This window comes from Mytilus trossulus, chromosome 1, assembly GCF_036588685.1.
Source record: "Mytilus trossulus isolate FHL-02 chromosome 1, PNRI_Mtr1.1.1.hap1, whole genome shotgun sequence".
Classification (NCBI taxonomy): domain Eukaryota; kingdom Metazoa; phylum Mollusca; class Bivalvia; order Mytilida; family Mytilidae; genus Mytilus; species Mytilus trossulus.
This window is the reverse complement of record NC_086373.1, coordinates 57,365,427-57,379,049: the sequence shown is the minus strand read 5'-3', so window position 1 is coordinate 57,379,049 and position 13,623 is coordinate 57,365,427.

Below are 13,623 nucleotides of genomic sequence, written 5' to 3'. Positions count from 1 at the left end.
TTCTGTCTCAAGGCAAAACATTTTTGTAAGACTTAGTTTTCTTCTAAATACAAAAATGACATACATTTAAAAAAAAAAAATCCGTAGACATCTACAATGTATCGATATTTTATCTTCTATGTAAAGATTGCACCTGTAAATACAGATGTTTGACAAACCACGCCTCTTTTGGGGAGATATATCATATTGATAGATATTTATTGTTGTTGACGTACTGCTTCCAAGGTATGATCTGTATGTTTCATATCATAAAGTCGTTAATTAATAATTTATACACAATCTACATTTCTTTTTTTTCGCTCAACAACAATCTCCAAATTAGCCATATAAATATGTGCTGTTGGTACCATACTAGTTTTGTCGTTTCTCTTTATATAATTATTGCATTAACTGTAAATAGTTATCAAAGGTACCAGGATTATAATTTAGTACGCCAGACGCGCGTTTCCTCTACACAAGACTCATCAGTGACGCTCTATATATTTATAAAGCCAAACAAGTAAAAAGTTGAAGAGCATTGAGGATCAAAAATTCCAAAAAATTGTGCCAAATACGGCTAGGGTAATCTATGCCTGGGATAAGAAAATCCTTAGTTTTTCGAAAATTCAAAGTTTTGTAAACAGGAAATTTATAAAAATGACCACATTATTGATATTCATGTCAACACCGAAGTGTTGCCTACTGGGCTGGTAATACCCTCGGGGACGAAACGTCCACCAGCAGTGGCATCGACCCAGTGGTGTAAATAGTTATCAAAGGTACCAGGATTATAATTTAGTACGCCAGACGCGCGTTTCGTCTACACAAGACTCATCAGTGACACTCTTATCAAAATATTTATAAAGCCAAACAAGTAAAAAGTTGAAGAGCATTGAGGATAAAAAATTCCAAACAATTGTGCCAAATACGGCTAAGGTAATCTATGCCTGGGATAAGAAAATCATGTCATGTCTCAAGACATTTTGCCATGTCTCAAGACATTGTGCTATATCTCAAGACATTTTACCATATCTCAAGACATTAGCAATATTATAAAAGTTCAGCTGTAACGTAGGGATTTTAATATGTTCATACCCTTCTAGGATGACTTGGTAATAGAAATCAAGCATCACTGCTTTTCTCTCGACCAGCAGTAATATCCTTGGTTAAGTTGAGAGTCCGTTCGCGGTGCAGGATCTTCATTTTTGCAGCCTGTCGGAACGGAGACATGAAAACCAATAAAAAGTGTATAGAGAATATTACGTTCTTTGTACGTCATAAATATTTAAATACTTGCAAAATTTCTAATACGGGTCCGTATTTGACCTTTTGCAAGGCTAAATATGTTTTCCTCGTGCCAATATACCCTCATTTGATAGTGCAAGTTCAAATTTCTCTACCTTCATTCCAGACGTCAACTACTTTAGGAAATGCCTAAAGTATGTATACCTATTTCTTTCTCATCCCGAACATGCATTACATATTTGCCGTTGGACGTTAAGCAACCATCAAACCAGCAATCAATAATTTTTCTTACATGTAAACCGGTAAAAGATATTAAGTAAAGGGCATCGTATAACGTATACATATTGATAACAACTCAACATCTCTTACAATGTACGACTTTTTGTACAGAAAGAATGATGAAAAAGATAACTGAGTTTATATTCAATATTATGTACATGTCGTTTTGAAGCGGAACACCTGTAAAATGATAAAGTCGTCTAAATTGCATCATGTGCAAAAATAAACGTTCAAAACATACATTTATATGTAAAACTATATGTTTATTGGTTTAAGTATTTTTTGTCAAATTTAAGACATGGCATTCATTAAGCACATTAATATGGTCTAATTGTCTCAGTACATGTGTGTTTTACCTATAAAAAAAAAGAAAGCCCTTTTTTCTTAAATTCGTGCATTACTTATCTTGTATATTCGAAAGGCCTTGTTTTGTTTTAAGTTAAACAGGATGTTGCAATTTTGAATAAATGTTGTTTAGAATTCAATACCTCAGACCAGGTGTGATCTTATATATTATTTTGCCCGAAGCAGAGGTTATACTTTATATTTCACCACTACTCAGAAAAAACTATTTTATTTATTTATTTGATTTTATCCTTTTTTATATAAATTATATAAAATATATTATTTGTTTATCCTAATTATAATAATAGATATATTTCTAATATAAGGTTAAACAATTTATAAATTTTGTTGGCTGTTTTTATATATGTCTAGTATGGTTCAGACTGGTCGAATATTGTTCAGACCTTTTGTAAAGTATGGTGTAGACTGGGAAAATATGTCGAGTACAGATCAAGAATGGGTTTAGACTGTTTCAGACTGGTTGAGTAATAGTTCAGACTATTTTCAACAGCAAAGATAAGTACGATTCAGCACAGTAGAGTATGGTTCAGCATAGTCGAGTATGGTTCAGACTAGGGTCGAGTAATGTCAAGTAAAATTCAGACCAATTCAAACTGGTCGAGTAAAAATCATTACAGTCGAGTACCGATATAGGCCATTTCAGAAATGGTTTGTAGTGATAGTAAATGAGTTATATTTTTATATAAGGATTGATTGTATATTACAAATAATAGCAATTTTGGCATATCATGACTAAACAATTTTGTTCCCATCATTTCAGAGTGCCAGCATGTCCTCTTTTATTCAAAATATTGAATCGTAAACAAAGTTCAGCAGTATTCCTACCTCAGACTGACTCGAATAACAAAATGATTTTAAGCCATCAACCAAAACTGACCATATTTGCACTTTATTATGTAAATCTTAATAGCCGCATTGAAAATAAGTAATATTTTTTTTGGAAGGATGGATTGTACAATACAAATAATAACAATTTTTACACAAAATGAATTAAAAATTTTGTTCACAACAACTATTTTTATTCCAAAATATTAAATCGTAAACAAATTTAAGTAGTTTTTAAATCCCAAACTTACTCGTATAACTAAATGATATGTCCGCATCTACCAAAACTGACCATATTTGCACTTTATTATGTAAATTTTATAACGGCATAGTAGATCAGTAATATTTTCACGTAAGGATGGATTGTATAATACAAATTATAGCCATATTGGTACATAATGACTATTAAAATTTAATTCACATCAATTTAGAGTACAAGCATATCCTCTTTTTTTTCAAAATGTTGAATCGTAAAAAAATTTCAGTAGTTTTCATACCTCAGACTGACTTGATTAACAACATTATTTGTCCGCATCTACCAAAAGTGACAATTTTTGCACTTCATTATGTAAATTTTGTAGCCGAATGCGTTATTATTTCATGTAAGGATGGATTGTATAATACAAATGATAGCAATATTTGACTATTTGACAAATGTTGGAATACAATGACAAAAAAATAATGTTCACTTCAATTTAGATTGTCAGCTGCATTCAGCATGTCCTCTTTTCATTCAAAATATTTAATTGGTAGTTTTCATATCGCAGTCTGACTCAGATAACAACATTATTTGTCGGCATAAACAAAATTGACCATTGTAACTTTATTATGAAAATCTAAAGCCTCGGTCACACCTTATCGGATAGCTCGAACGGACGTCTAACGGATAACTTTTTTTTCAATCCGTTCATGTCCGTTAGACGTCCGTTCTTATCCGTTAGTCGTCCGTCCATATCCGTTGGTGTGACCATTTTCTACATTTGAAAATGCCTGTACCAAGTCAGGAATATGACAGTTCTTGTCCATTCGTTTTTGATGCGTTTTGTTATTTGATTTTGCCATGTATTATGGACTTTCCTAATTGATTTTCCTCTTTGTTCAGTATTTTTGTGATTTTACTTTTTGCATGTCCGTTAAGCGTACGTTTTATCCGTCGACGTCCGTTTTGTTCGGTGAAAAATGTTGAGCATGTTTGAACGGACTTCCAACGGATGAACGTCCGTTAAGCGTCCGTTAGGCGTCTGTTTTGTACGGTACTCGTCCGTTTCGTTTCCGTTTTGCATCCGTTACGTGTCCGTTATACATCCGTTGGAGGTCTGGCATATAAATTCACCAACGGACTTCTAACGTACGTATAACGGATAAAACGGATGTTGAACGGATGTGAAACGGACTTCTACCGGACGTATAACGGATAAAACGGATGATAAACTGATCTGAAACGGATAAAAGCTAAATGAAAATTTCTCATCAGAAATGCCAATTAGATTTCTTAAGGTTCGTGAATTTTCATTATTCATTATCGATCTTGGAGTAAGGGCACATCTTCACAATCAAGCAGCTGTTATTCAGGTCAAACACTGCACTTAAGCGGCATTTTGAAGAACAAACCAAAAACAGTTACACAAAACATTTTTCAATATTAATGCGATTTACATGTATAATTATTGTCGCTTTTAATTTTTTCGTATATCTTGTTTATCCGTTTTATCCGATACGCTTCCGTTAGGTGTCCGTTTTATGCGGTACTCGTCCGTTGGATGTACGTTCGACATCCGTTCTGTCCGGTACGTCTCCGTTTCTCGTCCGTTGCATATCCGTTGCATGTCCGTTATGCATTCGTTAGGCGTCTGTTTTAGCTGGTCAGTACATCAACGAACTCCCAACGGATAACAATTTTGTCAACAGACAACATTTATTTTCATCCGTAAGGCGTTCGTTCGTCTCATCCGGTAAGGTGTGACCGAGGCTTAATAGTCACATAGTAAATCAGCAATATTTTTTGGTCAGTAGGTCGTGATGGTTTGTATTGTAAACAAAACTATTTAACTTCCAGTGGTAATATTTCATTCATGATCAGATCAAGTATTTATTCGGACGTCCCAAATATCTTTTAAATCGTTATACATCATGTCGATAAGTCTTCAAGTAATTGAAGAGATGATACAAATGTACATACATTTACAACACTTTATTCATATCATTTGCAATTCACTGTACACTTTCCCTTTGAAGATTTGGCAAAACAGACGCGCAAATCATGTAAATCCATGTGAATTACGATTAAAAATAATGCATGTAATGCATTGATCTAGGAATTCGAAGAGACAGTTAAAAATGGAGAACGAAGCAACGTAAACAATGATGTGTCTATCCCATGATATACATATATTTTTCCTATGTGTTAGATAACCTTTCTATCCGCCTAGATATTTGTACATGTAACTTTTGAAAAGAAAATATAGAAAATCTGATAATCAGTAAAGTAATAGGAACTATTTTTTCTTATACAAATAATATTTGGAATTGAAATTACGTGTTTTTGAATTGTTCTGGTTTGAAACACATATATACACAAAATATTTAAATGAAAGTCGTTTAATAAAATAAATGTTCAAATGTACACGAAGTTTATTTCTTAATTTACACAAGCAGTTAACGTGAAAAGTAAACGCACGTTTACTTCCAAGTGCACGTGAAAATAAATTTGTGAAATCTGAAGTAAACGGCCGTTTACTACTGACTAAACGGACACAGAGTAAACGCCCGTTTACTTGGGAAGACATCAGAAATTTCCATTTTGATCGCGTTAACGTAATTATAGTCATTGATAATTGAAGTTGACTAACGCAATTTAAGCACGCGGCGTTAACTTGCGTTTACTTTATGTAATGCTTTTGTGTATATAACATTTGCATTTTGTGCGATGGTCTACGCTGAAGTGCGTTGGTTAAAATAGTGCGATGGTGACAAAAAAAAAGAGGCAGAAAAAAAATAACTCTTCGATAAAAGACACATGTTCTTAGATATTTACAAATATCAATTAAAGATCTATATTTTTACGACACTTCAGATTGGCACTGGTAAAGAGTGTTTCTAAGGGAAATTTAATTGAGAAAACAAAAGTGCACGGTATAGACAAAAAATGTCACTGAAAGACTTAAACTCTTGAGATTTTGTTTTAATTTCAGAACAGATCACATGGATGACTTAATCAATGAAATATCTTGGCAAAATTTTTGTTCAATGTCCTTATTTCATACCAAAATAAATGTCAATTATACTTTACACAAATATAATGAATTCTTGACTTTAGACATAACAAAGTATGTTTACAAATACAAATATTTTATCACACATGTGTTTACTATTTACGAATAATGACAACAGTGCAAACCTATATGAAGTAAGGTCGTATTTCTTATACAGTATTATAGAAAAAGTAACCACTTCACATGTTAAACCTGAGAGTTTATTATTAAGTTTTTTTATTGCATGACCTGTACAACTGTTTGTCAAACAAAACCTCACCACTTGAACATTTGAATTCATTCAGAAACCATTTTAATCTGTTTTTGAAATCTATAACCATCGAAAAGCAAATAAACGGTCCTATTGCAAATTATTGTACAGTTTAATTTAATATCGTAGTTTATTAACTATATGTCTCGGGACATGGTCATTGTCAATGATGTATCTATAATCAACCATGCAGAAAAATGCATTTATATAATAAACTAAAACTGAACGTCTTAAGACATTTGTCCATGTCTCAAGACATCTTGCTATGTCTGAAGACATTAGCAATATTATACAAGTTCAACTGTAACGTAGGGATACTAATTCTTTCATACTTCCTAGGGTTACATGGTAATATATATTAATCATCACTGCTTTTTTTCCATCGGCAGAAAAAAAAACTTTGGCAAAGATGAGCGTCCGTTCGCCGTGCGGGATCTGCATTTTCGCAATCATGTTTGATAAGAACGGAGACATGAAACCGATGAAAAGTATAAAGAGAGTATAACGTTCTTTATACGTTATAAAAACTTGTAAAATGTCTATGACTGGTCCGTATTTGACATTTATGCAAAGTTTAATTTGTGTTCCTATACAATATTCCCTAATTTTCTAGTGAAAGTTCAAATTTCTCATTCCTCCATCCCAGACTGCCTCTATTTGAGGACATACCTGTATGTATATTTTTGTGCTCATCCCGAACATGTATTATATATTTGCGACTGAATGTTAAGCAACCAACAAACCAGCAATGAATCATTTTCTTACATGCAAACCGATAAAAGGGGTTTAGTAAAGGGCAAAGTATAACGTATACATAATGATAAATTTCAACACCACTTATAATGTACGACTGTCTATAGAATGAATAAAATAGATAACTGAGTTTATATTCAAGATCATGTATATGCCTATTCGAATCAGAACACCTGTATAATTATAAAGTCGTCTTAATTGAATCATGCACGAAAACAATATTTCAAAACATGCATTTATATGTTAAAATATACTTGCATTTCTTGAAGATCTCATGATTCATCGTGTATACACATTTATCAGGAGCAAAATACATGTCTTGACTGTGAGTGTAAAAAACAACAACATGTGCATATAAACGTACGAGACAATTTTTGACCATAATGCAGATCTGTAAACAAATAGAATAATAATGGGAATTTCATGTCGTATTCTATTGATACAGTATTTCATTTTGAAATACAAATATTATATACCAATACAGAATGTTCTAATTCTAAATTTGTATTTCATTTTAAAATACAAATATTATATACCAATACAGCATGTTCTAAAACACAACTTTTGAGGGGATCAATCATATTCATAGATATTTTGTTTTGTTTACGTTCTGCCTACAAGGTATGATCTCTATGTTTCATATCATAAAGTCATAACTTACAAATGTTAATTGCATACATACAGATGAATAGCGGCAATTTTGAAATATGATGAAGATCAAAAGTGGTTGCAGAGGTATTACATGATTTAATCTACTGTAAGTTCGAGGCATATAATTGTTTTAAAAAATGCTACAGAGTCAAATGTTTAGATCTTTGTATAAAACGTTAATTTTTATCAACGTTTCATTCCAGGCTATATATTTTACAAACTTAAAAATAAAATTAGCACTGTTTTAGCGTTAACAAGAGTTCATATTTGAAATTGCATTGTCTATACTGGAAAAAGTGTACCTATACACATAAAATATCTTTGTTAGATTTAGTTCTTTTGAATTTGGATCCTTTTTCCGAAAAGATTTCATGGACAAGTCGTCAATGTAATCAATTACATAAACTTTTGTTGAATGTCCTTATTTTATATCAAAACAAATGTATCGTATGCACAAATATGATATAAATTTCAAGGGTTGATTTCACAATGACACACAACGTCCTATATAATAACTATAACAGAATCGAAATGATCAGATCATTCATGAATTATAAAGATATAAAATCAATAATAACTTTTGAACGGACAGTTTTCGTGTCATACTTGTGGTGTTTATACATTATATTCCGTGTTGTTCGGTATGCTTTTGTCTGTTGTGACGTTTTGAATTTTAATGAAAGTAATTTAAGTCTTAATGGTTTATAATTTTAGTGATAGATTTCTTCACTGCAATTTTTTTAAAGCGTTGACAAAATAGTTTAATTGATACAATGTTTAGTCTTCAAAGATTTTGCTATGACTGTAGAAAATTTGTTCAGACAGCATAACACAACATCCAATTCTTACCATTTCAAAACTGCGATTAATCGTTGAATTGTATATAATTGTATTTGTATACATATTGATTTTATTATCAGTAATTATAACCATACTCAATTGTTTAGTCATACCCATATGCACTTTTTGGTGCTACAATCTATCGACATATTTTGCAATTGCCTAAAGTCATGTTTTTAACTGACTGATAATGACTTCATTACACTAAATCTCTTGATTTCTCAAATGAACTGTTTGATTTTTTTCCATCCCTTCTTGTTGAAGGTAGTACGGTCGTCTATATAATTGTTAATATCCACTTTATTCGAACTTTGGTAATCATACCACATCTTCTTATTTTATAATAAAACCCCAAGACGACAAAAATGAATCGGAAACAATAATGACAGCTACTTTAGTCGAACAAAGTGCTGTTACTCGGGATATTTTCTGCAATCACGGATATTCCTACGTTGTGTATTACATTAGGGGTGTCCCTGGCCAAAAAATAATGCAGATACACGTTAAATTTTTCGACGATCTTATTAATAAGTTGATTATCAATTTTCGAGATACCCAGTCCATAAGATTAAAACAAAGAGAACTTTTGATGAAGAATAAAGAGTATGGTGATGGTTTCGAGTGCAACGTGGGTTCTTTATCATTCTAAGATTATTTCAAGATACACTCTTAGTAGATAACATAATCTAAAGCACTTAGATTGCATCATGATACCGGCTCCTGAACTACTGTTTCGTATGGCAGAGTTAAAAGTATTGTGTTTTGTCTCCTACTTTCATGATAAAAAATATAGAAAAAAAAAAGAAAATGCATTACCAGAAGCGAATAATTGGTTTAATTAAAGTATTTCTTATCAAACTTAAACACATCATAATCATCAGCATACATTTTAAAAATAATGTCTTGAGACTTGGTATCATTGTAATATTGTAACAGTTTCCCACTGGCGCCTGTAGCATGAGGTCTTGTTCTCTCCAACTGGTCTTTTGAATGTAGATAGTCCTTAACAGTTGCACCCCAAGCTCCGATTTTTGTTAACAGATTTTTAGTAAATGTATTTATATCTGGCATTTTACCAATCCATGTATATTTGTATAAATGTCTTGGTATCTTTACCTGTGAACTCCAGTGAACGTCTTTACAAGTGTTTATAAGCGTTATGAATTCCGAAAGTGATTTTACGGCGGGCCTTCGACAAATGTCCCTCATACGGGCGGGGTTTAATCCCTTCTCTAAGAAAGCAGACAATACTCGTTCTCTCGGTTCTCTCACAAATACTGCTTTTGTCCAAGTATCATTAAACATCATATCTGTTATTTCATTATCTTTAAACTGTGTAAGATAAGTTAGTCCATTTCGTCCGGGAACATGCACATCTTTATTTTTTAGTCCCTGTATAAACTGAAGCAGTCTTTTCCAGTACGTGCAGCCAGCCTTTTCGTTCCAGAAGAATATCAGTTTGTATTTTCTTACAACTATAGGCGAAGAAGTACCAGATCTTTTTATCTGCCGCAGTTCTTGATTTGTCAGTCGTGGAACATCTTTTGGAGAAAGTATTGAAATGTGTTTTTCTGTATTGTGGCGGTCTGGTCCATTGAAACTTACAAGCGTATTTTTCGAAATTGTCGAAACGGTAAAATATTTTTCACCTGCTTTTTCAGGTACACTTTTGTAAACGATTTTTTTAATGTTCCCACTTATTCGCACAGTCAGATAGAAATGGTTCACACATATGAAAAAAATAAACATACAAAAAAATAAAGTAAAGAATGACACTTTACGTCCAGATAGTCTTTGCATATTTCTTCATGAGCGATAATACCTGTTAAAGAATAAAAGAACATACTAAAATCATAATAATTTGAATAAATATGTATATGTAATATCTAGAAAAAAGATACGATACTAATTTTAGTGAAGACAATAGTTATTTTTGGAAAAAGCGTCATCAGCTACACTGGTCAAATACACAACGGTTTGTCCATGAATGAGAACATCGAAACAGATTTAAAAAAACCGTCTACGGTGAATATTCAAATTGCATTCTTAATTTGTATACAAGTAAACAATTGAAAAATACCATCGGAATTGAACTCTGAACATAGTACAGCTTAACTGCTGGTATTCAACTGACCATTCGCAGAGAAACGTTACAAAGAATTAATTATACTATGTAATCTTACTTCATTTGTCACGTGAGTACCATAAACAAATAAAACAATAAACACATAAAACACATAAAAATGATAATAAGAAAGAGACATTGATAGGATTAAAATGGATTAAATTGTTAACATTTATTCTTACAAATTGAATCTACTTTTTTACCAAGTTTAAATTTTAACAAAATAAAGCAAAGAAAAAATATAGCAAAACAGGACTGTTGCTTACTATAGATATAAGGGCTAATAATATATATTTATTGACAGTGCTTCGTAAGCCTTTGACGTATGTGATAATGTTATATCAGGATGCACTATATATACAATTATATCTATAAGGCTTATCGCATGAACACCTGGCAGTATAACGTGACGGTACCCAAATTGCACCTATTTTGACAATTTTTTCACCTACATTTTTTTTCATGACAAAGACACACATTTCCATTCTGTTGTTTTTTGTAGCCGTATCATTCTTTATTAAATAGGTACACCAATTTTATTTTAAATCCCTGTTGATTCATAGAAAAATAGTCTTGAATCGACATCCAAACTATCCATTATTCTGTAATCAGGAGTACCCGAATTGCATCCATGCATAAACTCACATCATTAAAAATTAAATATATAAAACAGAAGATGTGGTATGATTGCCAATGAGACAACTATCCACAAAAGACCAAAATGACACACACATTAACAACTATAGGTCACCGTACGGCCTTCATCAATGAGCAAAGCCCAAACCGCATAGTCAGCTATAATAGGCCCCGATACGACAATGTAAACGAGAAAACAAACGAAACACAAACATGTACCGAAGACCCAATTTGAGAAAAATAACTAAAAACAAAAATGTAACACATCAACGAACGACAACCACTGAATTAACAGGCTCCTGACTTGGGACAGGCACATACATAAATAATGTGGCGGAGTTAAACATATTAGCGGGATCCCAACCCTCCCCCTAACCCTATTATGTTGCTATGTATTTTTTCAGATATTTAAAACAATTTGGCATTAGTAAATGCTCACTGCTCATTTTTATAAATATATGCTTGTATTATACATTTATTTTTTGTTCATTTTTAAAAGAGGACTTTTTGTGAACTTCGCATGACAGCGTTTTCGTTTTTTTTCTTTTCAAGTGAAAGCTTCATCTGTTGATATAAACTTTGAACGTTTAGTTTATATTTGTATATATTCATCTATTTTGTAAGACGTGTATAATGTCAAGTAATACAAATTGTTCAGTCTCGAAGAAAGTTTTTAAGAATTTCTAAGCTGTTAATGTTGAAAAGGTGCAAATTGGCTACTCGGTACAATTTGAGTACCGTGACGTTTGAAGGTATGAGCAAGAGCCTTAAGACAGTTAATGCTTAAACCGTGAATCGTTTTATGATCTTTTTAGTCATCGCGTTATATAGAAGTCATCTATACTACTATAGGAAGATACTGAATTCATTGAGCCGTAACTCCTGTAAAACCATAAAAAGTCGAAAATATTTGTAATATGACTTTTAATCCACCATTTTCTACATTTGAAAATGCCTGTACCAAGTCAGGAATATGACAGTTCTTGTCTATTTGTTTTTGATGCGTTTTGTTATTTGATTTTGCCATGTGATTATGGACTTTCCGTATTGATTTTCCTCTGAGTTCAGTATTTTTGTGATTTTACTTTTGAATGTAGTGTTTTGTACTTCATCCTTTTGTCTTTGAAACAATCGGGGTTTTTTTTCATAGAAAACGCCGATTTTTATTACATGTATATACATGTATGGGTAAATTTCAATTTCATTATATACTTATTTTTGTATTTGTCACAAATTTGTTGTTTATTTCAAAATTTTTAATGACAAGAAAGATTTGAAGTAAATTAAATTGAGTATATTTTATTCTATAGATAAATAACAATTTGATTTGAAATTGAATATTCCGAATCGAATAAACTCATATTTAGTAATAAAACTATCGAAACATTTTAAAACTGAAGGAATAATTCATTCAAGAAAATCACTTAAGGAAAAAATAAAACAAATTGAAAGTGAAAATACTTGTCAAACTTGAAAACAGAAATTAATAAAACAGTTTAATTATTTTATAATCACTTTTCTTCAAAAACGCATACATGTAGAAGTTGCACTTTTTTTACCACATATACTTCCATTAAAAATTTCGCGTAACATTTTTGTTAATAGACACCCTAAAATTATAATTGTTAAAAGATTTGAAAAAAATAAATACTGAATATGGCAAGGCGTTTTATTATTTATTCCCCCTTTGAAAATTAGCTAGAAAATTGGTTAATGTACAATACACTAGGGAACCTCTTCGTCGGGTTCTCGCCTCGTTAAATCAATCATTTTTTTTACATGCAAACCAATAAAACAGATTAATTATAGGGCATAGTATAACGAATGCATAATGATAAATTATAACACCACTTACAATGTACGACTTTGTATAAAGAATGATTAAACAGATAACTGAGTTTATATTCAATATCAGGTATATCCCTATCTGAATTGTATCATGCGCGAAAACAAACGTTCAAAACATGCATTTATATGTTAAAATATACTTACATTTCTTAAAGATCTGAATCACCGTGCATGTAGACTTCTACGGAAATACAGTTATTGGCTGTGAGTGAGAAAATAAACAAAACCATTTGAATATACATGTACAAGACAATTTTTAACCAAAATGCAAATCTTTGAATAAATAGAATAATTATAATAATTTCCGGTTGTATTCTATTCGTGTAGTATTTTATTTCAGAATACAAATATCATATACGGTAATACCAATACAGCATGTTCTTAAACATCAACAAAATATAAAGATACATATTTTCTTTCTCAAGGCATAACATTTTTGTACTACTTAGTTTTCTTCAAAATTCAAATATGACATACCAATAAAACAGGTCTGTAAACATCTACAATGTATGGACATTGTATCTTCTATCTAAAGGTTGCACCTATAAATACAG